The sequence below is a fragment of the Rhinopithecus roxellana genome, chromosome 14 (genome assembly GCF_007565055.1).
Source record: "Rhinopithecus roxellana isolate Shanxi Qingling chromosome 14, ASM756505v1, whole genome shotgun sequence".
Lineage (NCBI taxonomy): Eukaryota > Metazoa > Chordata > Mammalia > Primates > Cercopithecidae > Rhinopithecus > Rhinopithecus roxellana.
In genome coordinates, this window is record NC_044562.1 from 69,884,934 (window position 1) to 69,898,430 (window position 13,497).

At 37.0% G+C, this 13,497-nt stretch overlaps 1 long non-coding RNA gene and 1 other non-coding gene across 2 annotated transcripts; both read right to left on the reverse strand.

The window, feature by feature from the left end:
* Positions 1 to 248: 248 nt before the first annotated feature.
* LOC115893236 lies at positions 249 to 9,284 on the reverse strand. Its single transcript, XR_004053221.1, has 3 exons — positions 5,484 to 9,284; positions 3,120 to 3,199; positions 249 to 1,634 (listed from the first exon to the last, which is right to left on the reverse strand). It is a non-coding gene; the product is annotated as an uncharacterized LOC115893236 (long non-coding RNA).
* On the reverse strand, positions 1,778 to 1,894 carry LOC115893425. Its single transcript, XR_004053422.1, has one exon. It is a non-coding gene; the product is annotated as a U5 spliceosomal RNA (small nuclear RNA).
* Positions 9,285 to 13,497: the final 4,213 nt, after the last annotated feature.

Here is a 13,497-nt window from a genome sequence, read left to right on the forward strand (position 1 = left end):
AAATGTGCATAGGTTATATGCAAATACTACACCATTTTATTTTTATTTATTTTTGAGATGGGTCTTGCTCTGTTACCCAGGCTGGAGTGCAGTGGCACAATCTTGGCTCACTGCAACCTCTGCCTCCTGGGCTCAAGTGATCTTCCCACCTCAGTCCCACAAATAGCTGGGAATATAGGTATGAGCCACCATGCCAGGCTAATTTTTCTTTTGTTTTTGAGAGATGGGGTTTTACCATGATGCCCAGGCTGGTCTCAAACTCCTGAGGTCAGTGATCCACCCACCTCAGCCTCCCAAAATGCTAGAGTTACAGGCGTAAGTCACTGCACCTGGCCTACATCATTTTATATGAGACTTAACAATTTGAGCATCCCTGGATTTTGGTATCTGCAGGGAGGTCCTGAGAACATTCCTCCTCAAGATACCAAGGGGCAACTGTATGCTGTATGATTCCATGTATGTGATGTTCTAGAAAAGGCAACACTATCTAGTGTGAATGAAATCAGAAAAAGGATATTCTTGTGAGATTGATGGGAAAGGGGCATGAGGGAACTTGCTGCTCCAATAAAAATGAACTCTATCTCGAAGGGGTGGGATTGTCAAGAACTGTGAAGGGTCTGAGATGTTATTCTACTTGCAAGATAAAAAGCTTGCCACCATCTCCTGCATCAGAGACAAAGGACTTCATTATCCGCAACACAGTAAGCAGCCTGAGCTGCATGTCTGCCTTGGTTCCTTTTGTCCCCCAAGTCTTACAGGGGTAATGCAGAGTATCCCCCAAGTCTTACAGGGGTAATGCAGAGTGACCCGAGTGGATGCCGTGCATGCCACAGTGTGTGCTACAACTGAGGAACACCAAGCTTAAGAAGCCTAAATCTTTAATCAAGAGCTGTAACTCTGCTTGTCCTTTGCCCTGGAAGGAGATATTACCTTAATTTTACTAAACAGAACTTGTCTCTTGCACCAGAGGGAGACACTATCTGTCTTCTGATTCTGTTTACTATACAAACATATTTAAAAAGATAGTGCCTTTGCTTACAAGACGAACAGAAACACAACAGACCCATGGGAATAGTCTCCGAAAGTGGGTTATAAGAGTGTATGCGTTAATCAAGAATTCTCAAATCGTACACTTAAGATGTGTAGACAACACTGTAATCTTTATCCCCAAAATCACAACAATAAAACCCTTTAAAACAAACACAAAAGCAGAATTAGGTGTGGCCAAATTAAGGATGACAGTAAAGGGGGATTCCTGTGTTCTTGTGAATCCTCTAAAATTGATAGGTTGGGGAGAAGCCAGCCTGCCTTACTGGCAGTTGACTCACTGTAAACTACTTTTTCAAACTACATTATATAATAGAAGCTTATAATAATTATATAAGCTATTATACATAAGGGCAAAGAAGTCATCTTTTTTTCTCTTCACCATTATGTCCTTGGCAGCTAGTACATACATGGTCAATACATTATTGTTGAACAAACTTGTACAACCAAGGTGAAAAAGGAACCAACATTTTGACCCCGAAGTCACTGAGTCACCCTCTTTATTCTGCCATCTCTAATCCTTTTCTCTTGCTTTCACTTCTTCTCATCTCAGTTATACTTTTCTTACTTTATTCTTCCACCTCATTCTTTCAAGGAGTCATACAATGGAATAAAATTTTTTCACAATTACATGGTCTATTTATAACATAAAAGATTTTACACTTCTCAAAAAACAAATAAAACCCAGAACAGTGGTTGAATTAAACAGCATGTAAACTTAAAAAAAAAAAACATCATTAAACAAGAGGCCTCAAAAAATTGGGTAAAGACTCATAACTGTTCCTCTCCATGGAAATCTTCAGTAAAAGGCAAAAGATTTATATGATCTGAAGAGAAACCAGAGTATCACAGTGTGTGAACTTAAGTGAGGCCATGGAGTCACATTTGAGCGTGAATCCCAGCTCCATTACTTATTTGCTATGTGTCCTGTCAGAAGTCATTTAACCTCCCTGTGCCTCACAGTATTAATTTCACAGAACTGTTAGATGGCTAAATGGGAAAATATCTCACAGTGCTTGGAACAGTAGTGATATAGTTATAGAGTTTAACAAGTATCATCTATTATTCAAAAATCACCTAGATTTGTATTTGGACTGTGAACCAGGCACTAGTAAAATTGTACAAACAACAAAAACACAACATTAAAATAAAAATTAGCATAATCTTTAAAAATAAGCCTAAGTAAAACTTCAGTTTGAAAGGGTAGTACCTAAACAATTATTGCAATATCTATAGAGAATACACACTTGTTTACGGAATCTTTGCAGGAGACATACATAGGAATCCTTTATGCTATAAACCAAATGGATAAAAATTTATTTTGTGCCTATTATTTGTAAGGTGCATGGCTATGTTTGAGGTTACAAAAATAAAACACAGGCTTTCCTCATAAAAACTTTACCATCTAGTAGGGCATACAGTATATTTTTTTAATTTTTTTTTTTTTTTTTTTTAGATGGAGTCTCGTTCTGTCGCCCAGGCTGGAGTGCAATGGCATGATCCTGGCTCACCGCAACCTCCGCCTCCCGGGTTCAAGCGATTCTCCTGCCTCAGCCTCCTGAATAGCTGGGATTACAGGTGTGTGCCACCATGCCTGGCTCATTTTGTGTGTGTGTGTGTGTGTGTGTGTCTTTTTAGTAGAGATGGGATTTCACCATGTTGGTCAGGCTGGTCTCAAACTCCTGACCTCAGATGATCCACCCACCTCGGCCACCCAAAGTGCTGGGATTACAGGCATAAGCCACCGTGCCTGGCTTTTTTTAGTTTTTTTTTTTTAAAGTACAAATGTTCACTAAGGAAAAATGGAAAATAGTGAAAAGCAAATACACCCATATGGCTCTTTCAAATTCATTCTAGCTTAAAAAAATCATTAACTACATTATATGCAATTTTGTATTCTGCTTGCTTTCTCTAAACAGTAAGCATGATTTCCATTCTATCCCACAGTTTTGGAAGGATTTGGTGTTACATAATTTTGATTAGTGTGTGCATGTGGTAGCACCTGTAATCTTCATTATGGCCATTGATATTTAGTGTAGTGGTTAAGAGAATGGGCCTCAAGTTTAAGTCACCTGTATCTGAAGTCCAGCTTCCCCATTTCTGGCTGTTACTTGAGCAAGTTACTTTATTTCTCTGAGTGTACTTCAGCTTCCTGTTGATAAAATAGGAAAAATAGTACTTACACCACAGAGTTTTGAGATATATGTAAAGCCACTCGCCCAGTGCCTGGCAATAAATCTAGCTAAGAAGCAGTTTTAGACATTGTGTTTGCCTTACCAACATGCTCTCCATACCTTCCCCATTATATTGCAGTCATGTAGTTGGGAACAAGGCTAGAAACTGATTCATTTAAACAACCCAGACTAGTCCCATCCTTCCACTTAGTGATTGTTTCAGACTAATCATGAATAATCCAAAGAGTCCATGACATTCATATGGTCACAAGAATTGACAAGTAACCAACTGGGCAAACAGATCTCATTGTGGATCTATTGAGATGCGTATTAGAGTTCGAGAGCAGCCTGGGCAACAAAGTGAGACCCTGTCCCCGAAAAAAAAAATGTGTATTAACAGATTTTTTCCCCCCAATGGGAACCGCTCTTTCATCAAAGGATAAACCCTACTTGGCAATGGTATGTTGTTCTTTGAACACGTGATTGGTACTTCTAATATTTTATTTAGGTTTGTTTGCATCCATATTCCTAGGTAAAAGAACAATTTATAGCTTTGATTTTTGTCTTTTCAATGTTTTGGTGTCAGGGTAACAGTAACTGCACAAAATTTAATGTGGTGTACACTCACCCTTTTCTGCCTGCCAGAGAAAATTTATATAACATAGGCATAATGTGCTTCTTAAAAGTTTGGGAGAATGCATAGCGTGATCAGGACTCATTTGAGGAGATACAATTCACTGGTTACTACATTAATCTTTTTCTTGGTTATTGACCTGTTTGAATTTTGTATTTCTTGAGTGAGTTTTCTAAACTTGTGTACTGAATATGTCATAGCAAATATTTAAATTAAAATAATTAAGGATTGCATTATTTTTAATAATCTATTTTTCATTATCTTTATTTCTGATTTTGATTTTTTTAAAAAATGCATTTGTCAGGAGTTTGCCTGTTTGCTTTCTCCTGAGTTATTCCTAGTATTATCCATATTGTTACTTTTTCCCCTTGTGTTACATGTCTATTAGTTCATTTTCACATTCTAAATAATAGTGGCTATCAGTTTGCCTTTCAGCATAGCTTTAAACACATCCTCTAGCTTTTATTTGCCATTTTGTTTTCACTCAATTTTACTGGATCTTTTTGAAAAAACAACCGTGTAGGAGGCTTCTATTAAAATCTTTTAGTTTTATTATCATGTATAACTTTTGCCTTTTAAAATGCACTGCAGGGAAATTGTCAGGCTCTAAGGATTGCTTTCAGCTATTACAGGCCATTCAGATGCTGAAGTAATGTACAACAGGTGGGCACTGAATGTCAGAGCCATTTCATTCCTCCAGAAATCCAAGGAGGCCGACAGGATCTACACTTAGGGTAGAAGAGAGTAAGAGATGTCCTTCCAATCAGACCAAAGTATTTCAAACAGAGAGGCTGGAAAGAACATGTTGGAGGTATTTCTTTTATCCTGCTATAAATACTCTAAATCAGCTGATGTGCAGAAAGCTAAGAGATCTTTCTGGGTCCTCTATGCTGCTTTTGTCATTCGGCACTGCTTTCTGGTCGATTTGTAAACTATTCCATTTGAGAAAAGTTGTATTTTTTCTATACATATTAATTTTGCTTTATTTTTCATTTCTTGCAGATAATTTTTCCCCATATTTGATTTGTGTTGTGATGGTTCACGGAACATGTTAAGGTTTCCATCACAATCCCTACACTATTGTAAAGTATACTTTGTACTTTCATATTTTAATATATAAAAGTATATATATATTACATATTAATATAGATATATAAAGTACTTGCAATTTCGCATTTTAATCCTATATGAGCCTGTGTATAAGTGTCAGGGTCTGTTTTCTTCACTACTAATTGTAACTTTACCAGTGACTATGCTTCTGTTATTTAGCCTTATAACTTCTCCTTAAATTGTACTCTGAGATACTTTTTGTGTTAAGTGTGTGTGACAGAATTGGATTTGAAGGTAAGTCTCTTGGACGAAGGAAACAATTTCATTTTGTTTTTAGAATTTAAACAGTTTAAACAGTTTTGGTCTTATGTGCTTTTTTTTTTTTTTTACCTTTTTCATAGACAAAATTTCACTTTTGCATTGTTCAAGAATTTGAAGAGAAGACATTCTGTTATTAATTTTATTATTAACCACCTTAACAGATTTCAAAAGATTCTTAACCTTACATTTAATTATCAAAGTAAAAAATGAATGAATTTTAATATTTCTTTACAAAAGAGAAGGATTTTACCCCTTACCTGCCTCTGTCCCCCGAAAAAAGAAACTGCCATTCCTTCTTGGCCTTCATTAACTTAACCTAGGGTTATAAATCCCACTGAAAAATTTCAGAATAGATAAGTCATATAATAAACCTTTTTTTAAAATGAAATTTACAATTACTTTCATTATTCTAATAGTTTCCGTGATGATATCAATACTCACCGACTGGCCTTTCTTTCCTTATTCTTTTATTCTTAATTTTGATTCATTTTGGGAGTGCAGTGATTAATTTTTTTCCAGAAAGGGCAAATGAGCAGTACATTGTATATCACAGAATGTCTGTTACCTTTACAATTTGGATGAGTAGAGAAATCTTGGGCTACAAAACTGCAGACATTGCTCCATTCCAGATGGCATTTAAAGTGTGTAGAAGAGGATCTTCAGTCTTGTGCCTTTTAAAATTTTTTAGATCAATGATGTTTTTTCTATTCAAATGAGTTATTGTTTATTGGGACCATCTATTAGTCAAAGGATAAATCTCTGTAATCAGCCTTTTTGATCTGCACCTTTTCTCTTACTATATACGTCGGAGGGTGCTTTTTGTCTTTCGCTCTGGTGCTTTTTGTTCATCCTAACTCATTTAAGCTGCAGAATCCTTTAAAGGAAAGCTTTTAAAGCACAATATATAACATTGATGAAAGCAGTTCTGATCTGTATAATGAACAGGAAGTGGGGGAACTTCCCTCTATCTTCCCTTTGTGGACTCATGAAAACCCACAGGATTCTGAAAAGTAGTTTAGTATTCACTGTTCATCTTGGATTCCATTTTCTTTAGTGCTATGACTATTTACTATTTCTGACACAAATATTAATTTAGCTTCTCCCTTTCTTTTCTCACTCTTATTCTCCTGCCCTCTTGCCATCATAATAACCTGCTGCACCATAGGGGGAGCAAAAGCAGATATTTTCTAATATTTCTTGTTCTATAAGCACTGGAAGAATAAAGTCCTTCTTTCTAAATGCTTCAAGACATTGCTCTTCTCTCATTCTGCAGAACTGTCTGTTTCACCAGCCTCATGCTGATTTTTGCTTTATTCACTAAGAAAGAAAAACTTTAATTGAAGTATAAGATAAATAAAAAATGCATACTCCATACAGTACAGCTCAAAAACGATCAGTTATCCCATCCTGGTCAAGAAAGACAAGACCACCAACACACCATAACTCCCTTTGTGAATTTCCCCATTCCAGTCTGCTCAAAGGTATGTTTTACTTGTTTTTGAACTCTGTTAAGTGGGAATCCTACAGTACATCTTTTGTTGGCTGGTTGCTTTTGTTCAACATTATGTTTGTGAGATTCCTTCAAATCATTAAGTGTAGCAAGAGTTAGCTCATTTCCTTGCTATACAGTGTCATATGCATTCTGTTCATGGACACTGGGGTTGTTTCTACTTTGAGGCTACTATGAATAATACCAAGAATGTTTTTGTATGCGTCTTTTGGTACACATATGTACACATCTTTGTTGGATATATGCTTAGAAGTGGAACTGCTGAGTTGAGGGCATACATATATTCAACTTTAGTAGATACCGTCAAACATTTTCCCAAGTGGTTGAGCCAATTTGGATCAGCAGTTCTTGTTTCACACTGTCACCAGTACTTGGTATTGTCAACATTTTAATTCTTGCTGTTCATACCACTGTTAGGGTAGCTTATTGTAGTTGTAATGAGTAGTTCATTGATGACTAATACGGCTGAACATTCTGAATTTTAAAAGATTCTTAAGCTTAAATTAACTATCAAATTCCAAAGAATATTTTAATATTTCTCTACAAAATGAATCTATCCACTCCTCCTGTCCTCTGCCAAAACAAAACAACCCCAAAACAAAACTAAATAAAACTCTCCAAAAAAAAAAAAAACCCTGCCCTCCTCTTGGTCTTCTTTTGTGAAGTGCTTGTTCAAATCTTTTGTCCATTTAGTTACTTATTTCACAATGAGGTTATCTAGGCCAACTGCAGAGAACTGTCAGACTCTGAATATTGCTTTCAGCTCTTTCACAGTCTACTCAAGTAAGTGCTGATATAATATCCAGCAGGTGGTCAAAGGTGTTAGACTCATTTCATTTTCCCAGGAAATCCCAGGAGGTCCGTCAGATCTAGGGTAGAAGAGGGTAAGGGACTTCCTTGCAATAAGATCAAAGTTCTCAGGGCAAAGAAGCTGAAAAGAACATTCTGCGCCGCCCCCCCACCACGCCCCCCATCTGTAAGTATTCTAAATCAGCTGATGTGCAGAGGCTAAGACATCTTTCTATGCTAGTTATGTCACCTTTGTCATTCATACTCTTCTGGTCAGAGGCAGGATCTTTTATGACTCCCCTACCGAGGTGAATGCCAGGTGTGGTTCTCTTAGTCAAGGAAACCTCCAACATAGTGCAGCTTCAGGGCCACTAGTGAAGGAATGCAGAAAGAAGCCTATTATGACAAGACTCTCAATAGCTGTCTCAAATTAATAGTATAGCCTTCTCATACATAACAAGGAATGTCAGAAGATGGGAGGCTAAGGTGTCATCTTGTTTTATTTGTTTTTCTTTGAGACGGAGTCTCTCTCTGTCGCCCAGGCTAGAGTGCAGTGGCGTGATCTCGGCTCACTGCAAGCTCCGCCTCCCGGGTTCACGCCATTCTCCTGCCTCAGCCTCTGGAGCAGTTGGGACTACAGGCGCCCACCGCCACGCCTGGCTCAGTTTTTGTATTTTTAGTGGAGACGGGGTTTCACCGTATTAGCCAGGATGGTCTTGATTTCCTGACCTCGTGATCGGCCCATCTCGGCCTCCCGAAGTGCTGGGATTACAGGCGTGAGCCACTGCGCCCGGCCGTCATCTTGTTTTATTAACAGGATGTTCTGATGTAGAATTGGAGTCAGTCATTTTTTAAAATCCTACCCCTTACTAGGATTCTACTAAATTTCTGTTTAGCAGAAATTCTTTCTAGTTTCCACTAATCTAAACCTAAGCTTCTATGATTAATATAAATTTTTTTCCTACTTAATGTTTTCAAGGATGTTTTTGTAGAACCCTGAGAGAGGAGGTTTGCAGAGGCTTGCATTTACACTAATAATTATTATCTTTCTTATTTTCTAGATGAGAAAACAGACCCAAAAAGGCAATGTGGGTATATGAAACTCACTTTTGGGGAACTAAAGGCTAATAATATCAACAAGATCTATAAGACATGATAAATTCCCGCTACAAATAGCTAAAAGCTATTAAGTAGAAGCCGGGTATTCCAGGCACATTGCTAATCTTTAAGGATGATGTAAGGGAGATTTACTTCCGATTTTTTTTTGTGTGTGTGAAATACCTCCTTTGAGTTAACATAGTAAAATAAGGCTGTAGGGACTACATTACAGTACCTGGTATAGATTTCTTATTGCCTGTGATTCCCAGATATTCCTAACAGGACTCATCTCTTACTACTTTTAGCCTAAATCTGGGATATTGCCAAAGCAGATCCCCCTGTCCAGTGCTCTCAGCAACTATTGTAGATTGTTTCTAAAGTCAGTCCTTTTAAGTAACAGATTAAAATATTCTTCTCTACCCTCTTCAAAATGGTCACGCTGGCACTTCTATTAAGTTACAAATGTATTAATATAGAAGAGGGAGGAAGTCTTTTGTGCCAGTGGGGCAATGAGATAAGAATGTAAAAATTATCTCCTAGGGCCAAAACCCAACACAATGGATAGGCTTTGTTTTATTTGAATTTTATTTTTGAGATGGAGTCTTGCTCTGTCGCCCAGGCTGGAGTGCAGTGGCAAAATCTTGGCTCACTGCAACCTCTGCCTCAGTCTCCTTCGCAGCTGGGATTACTCCAAGAGATTCTCCTGCCTCAGCCTCCTTAGTAGCTGGGATTACAGGTGACTGCCAGCAGCCTGACTAATCTTTTTGTATTTTTTTTCAGTAGAAACAGGGATTTACCATGTTGGCCAGGCTGGTCTCAAACTCCTGACCTCAAGTGATCCGCCCACCTCAGCCTCCCACAGTGCTGAGATTACAGGCGTCAGCCACTGTGCCCAGCCCAGATAGGCTTTGTTGACAAAGAAAGGAAAACAATGAAATTATATATTTTTACATATCAGAACTTCTAGTAAATTAGTATATAACTTTAAAGTAGATGACTTTAATTTTTTTCCTGGCATTAAAAAAACAACAAAAAAACACAGCAAGCAAGCAAACAAAACCCTTAAAAACTCTGAGCTAATGAATGCTGTTACCTATGTCTTGTTAATGCTAGAAAATATTGATAATATATGAGGAAAAAAATTAGTTGTAACATCATTACTTACAAAATCAGAAAATAATTTGGAGAAGAATTCAGAGAACATAGTTTCACAGAAGTTATCGGTGAGAAGCACTTAGGTTATTCTTCAGTGCTCAGTATTTCTCCCAATTTCTGTCGAAAACAGTACTGGTACTTGCCTTTTCACACAGTTCTTGAGTTTTGTACCTCATATACAAACAACTGTTTAAAAATGGTCTCTGATGCCTTCCTTCTGCCACTTCTGCAGCATTTTGGTCAGACAGGCACTTTCTAAGAGTCCCACAGTGGTGCAGCCTACATTAGCTAGCTCACAGGGACTGTGACATCCAGATACTGCCTTCAATTCATATATGATAGTCACAGAACTCCCTTTTTCTCCGATAATTACTCAAATAAATTTTCACAGAGCCTGGTAACTTTCTCAAAGTATAGTGGGAGCTGCATTGTCTACTAAGGACAAGACTTTTCTACCTTAAATAAAGTCAAAGCATGGCCATTGTAATGAATGAGCTACAACTTGATATTTTAGCTCAATATTTCTGTCTGACCTCCTACCAATACCATACCTTCAGTTCCCAGGATCCATGTGTTCTTGAGCTACTGTTTCTAGAAAAGGAAATAATGCAATCCATTTATTAGAATTCATGTATTAAAATGGAACTTCTTGTCTAATAAGGATGACCATTTTTGTTTTCTCTTTACTGAAATCATATGTAAAAATAACTGCCCTGATTTTTAATAGCGCTTACCATCCACATATGGAACAAAGCCTGCATGTGGCTATACCTCTAGGTGAAAAGGCAATAGATTTCACTTGTTCTTGCCCTTACTGATTTTTAGCTTTAGTATTTATTAAAGCCATTGAAAGTTACAATGTACCTATAAATCAAAAGGTTTTGGGGTACATCAAAAAAGCATTCATTTTACAAGAAGATTCATCTTATGATTGTAAGAACACTCATATACATACAGAGATATTTCTGTACCCTTTTGATTATTCTATTTCAGTTTTTTTGACAATGATAATTACATCTCCTTCATACTCCTTTGTCATTTAAAATACATAACATGTACCTATGTACTTCTTCAGAATCCCAATCTTTGGTAATTTATTCAGACAATTCACTTAAATATAAATGTAAATAAAAATATTAGGTAAAAGCTTTGAATGGCCTAAACAATTACCATCCTTTACAAACATCAAAAAATACTCACTAACATAAAAAAGATGGCCTATTATTTGTTATTTGTGTGACTGTGTTTTTCAATTTCTTAATGCAATTCATATTTACTGATATTAAACTGAGGAAGAACCAGATGCTTAATTCTAAAAAATGCCCAAGGTAAAAAGACTAGGAAACAACTTCTTGATGCCTTTCTATTACAACAGTCCAACCTAAGGTCCACCATAAGAAATCTCCTTGGGCCAGTATATTCCAAAGTTAATGTCACTGACCACCCCATCATAACCACAGCTTGTTCAAAAACTCACCCCAAACCTGCAGAACCAGTATACCTACATTTTAAACAAACACTCATGGTGATTCTTGTGGACACCAAAGTTTAAGAACCACAGTTCTGGCCGGGTGCGGTAGCTCATGCCTGTAATCCCAGCACTTTGGGAGGCTGAGGCGGGCAGGTCACCTGAGGTCGGGAGTTTGAGACCAGCCTGACCAACATGGAGAAACTCTGTCTCTACTAAAAATACAAAATCAGCTGGGTGTAGTGGCACGTGCCTGTAATCCCAGCTACTTGGGAGGCTGAGGCAGCAGAATTGCTTGAACCCAGGAGGTGGAGGTTGCGGTGAGCTGAGATTGCACCATTGTACTCCAGCCTGGGCAACAAGGGTGAAACTCTGTCTCAAAAAAAAAAAAAAAAAAAAGCCACAGTTTTAGGCATTTCAAACACCATCATTTCTGTCTCAGTGCCTTAAATTAACACTGGAATGCTGCAATTTATCACCAGTGTTTATCACCACCTAGTGGTTAAGTCCCTTATTTCTACTTTCCATGGGTTCATTCATACTGAATAGGATCCCAATTAAGAGAGAACAAAATTCAGAGAAAGCTAGAATTTTAGAGTAATAATTTCCTGGGTATTTTTCACTACCTTTTTATCTATGGTAGATTAAACCTGTGGAACTAAAAATACTGAACATTTTCTAAGTGTAATTTAACCATGAAAAATTCTTTCTAGTATTTCAAGGAACATAGTTTGGAACATGTTGCTTTAGAAACAGCAAATTTGACAGTTGCTTTCAGTAATCTACCATACAAGACCTCAGTTAATTAATTTACAAGAAGGCTTTAATCAGGCTTATTTTAAATGTTATTTCTTATTTTAACTACATACTTGAGAGGTTTATTGAGATGTATTGCTTGTTATTTTAAAAAGTTTTAAAGAAATATATACTAATAAAACTCCACTGTGTTGGCAGTTTTAATAACTAACATTTGCTGGGCATCCAAGTATTTATATATTATGTTCTCATACTCAAAATGCATCTAAGAAGTAGACATTAAGGTGAAGACATAAACAACTAGATTACTAAATGCTATTTTTTTAGAATATTTTTCTAGAATTTCCTCATTCTAAGAAAAATCTAAAATTCTGGCTTTTAAAATACAGCTTTAGGGATCAACTTCAAAAGATAGGAAGACAGGACCAAGGCTAAAAAACTGAGAGGATTAAGATGAAACGCACCCTGAAGCTGAAGTAAGTATTGTTTACTGAGACATGCAATTGGGAAGGAAAACAAAACAACAGGTTGCACTGAAAAAGCAAAGTGTTTTGTAGGTAGAGAGGTATCGTACGATCTCTTTAAAATTTATACTATGATTCAAATAAATATATCTAGATAAGGCACCTTACTCTTAACCACAACTGTTTGCTGGGACTGGCTGCCTGACTGGTAGAAGGGAGAAACTGGGATCATTTAATCTGAGTAGAGAATGTGGAGGGCTGGCCAGGTATATGACGGCTACCATATGACAGATTCAAGTTCTCCTAGAAAGCCCAGTGAAATACTTTAATAGGGGAAAACTGTAGGAAATAGGATCTTACCTCAATTGTGAAGATTAACCAGAGATGCAGTGGACTCAAGTAGGAGGTAGAGAGCTCCTTTCTGTAACTAAGTGTCACTTTTACACTGTTTAGATTAACCACCTGGCAGAAATATTTTTGAGGTAATTCAAGCATTACTTACATGGCAGAGCCCAATAACTTGTAAGGAACAATTTAATTCCAATCTGTGAAAACTGAACTATATGTACAGTAAATGAGTTTGGTATAACTACACCTATTTTTTGGTAATTAATCCACAGCTCCCCTCATTTAGGTTTTTCATTACTTTTTTTTAAAAAAAAAATTAAAAACAAACAAACGGAGGACAGTGGCTATTCACAGGTATAATAACAACACTCTCTACCCTCGAACTCCTGGGCTCTGGCACTCCTAACGCCTCAGCCTCCTGAGTAGCTGGGACTACAGTCATGCGCCACTGCACCCAGTTTTGCTTTCTCTTTAAAATAAATCCTCTGACTCACAGAAAGATACCTGGCCTAATTCTTGTCAGCAGTTTTGCCTGTGAAGATAAGACTAAATTTTCTTATCTAAATTTGCTAAAATCACTGCCTTTTAAAAGAAAAGATTTTAGTTTTCCAGTAGAGATGTCCAAGTATAAGATACTCAATTATTATGATTGCTGAATTTAATCTTTTATCGTTAGTTTGAGT